This window comes from Priapulus caudatus, unplaced genomic scaffold (assembly GCF_000485595.1).
Source record: "Priapulus caudatus unplaced genomic scaffold, Priapulus_caudatus-5.0.1 Scaffold2323, whole genome shotgun sequence".
Classification (NCBI taxonomy): domain Eukaryota; kingdom Metazoa; phylum Priapulida; class Priapulimorpha; order Priapulimorphida; family Priapulidae; genus Priapulus; species Priapulus caudatus.
The window spans coordinates 17,009-17,734 of record NW_014579384.1 but is presented as its reverse complement, the minus strand read 5'-3'; positions in this window follow the sequence as shown (position 1 = coordinate 17,734).

Genomic DNA, 726 nt, shown 5'->3' with positions numbered 1-726 from the left:
GTGCGCGCGTAGTTCCGATAACGACCGCCGCCGCGCCGCGGCAGCACCGTCCGACGCGGAGGGATCGAACTCATGTAGAATTAATAATAGCGAGGCGGCGTCTGCAAATAAACGCAGGCGGTTAACACCCGCGAGAGAAGAATTTCGCACTCGGCGCAGAACGAAGGCGGAGAGAAAAATAACGCAATTACTTTCCGTGTTTTAAACATTTATGCCTTGCCGACGCGCGCGCGCGTATAGCAATTAGGAAGCGTTATGGAAATACGAACTAATCGAAGGAACATGGGGAGCTGTAGAGGAAACGGGGAATTGGTGAGATGTCGCGTGGAAAACAATGACGGAGAGTTTTATTTTAGCGGCGTTAGATTGATTGCATTTCCATAAGTTGCTCTTCGGCTGGTTTTCTGGTGTTTAATTCTCTTCCACCATCTCGCGTTAATTCTCTCTCTCGTGTTTAATTCTTAACTCTTAATTTTATTCTTAACTCTTAAACTTATGTGCGCACGCACGCACATTTAATTCTTAATTCTTAACTCTTCGTGTTTAATTCTCTCCCCATCTGTTACGTCTCTCTCTCTCTCTCTCTCTCTCTCTCTCTCTCTCTCTCTCTCTCTCTCTGTTCTTTTAGTGTTTAACACAGTTTTGCCGACTATCACAGCGAGTATATCTAGCATTATAACATACAATATTCGTAATACAACAATACAATATACACACAATGTATAC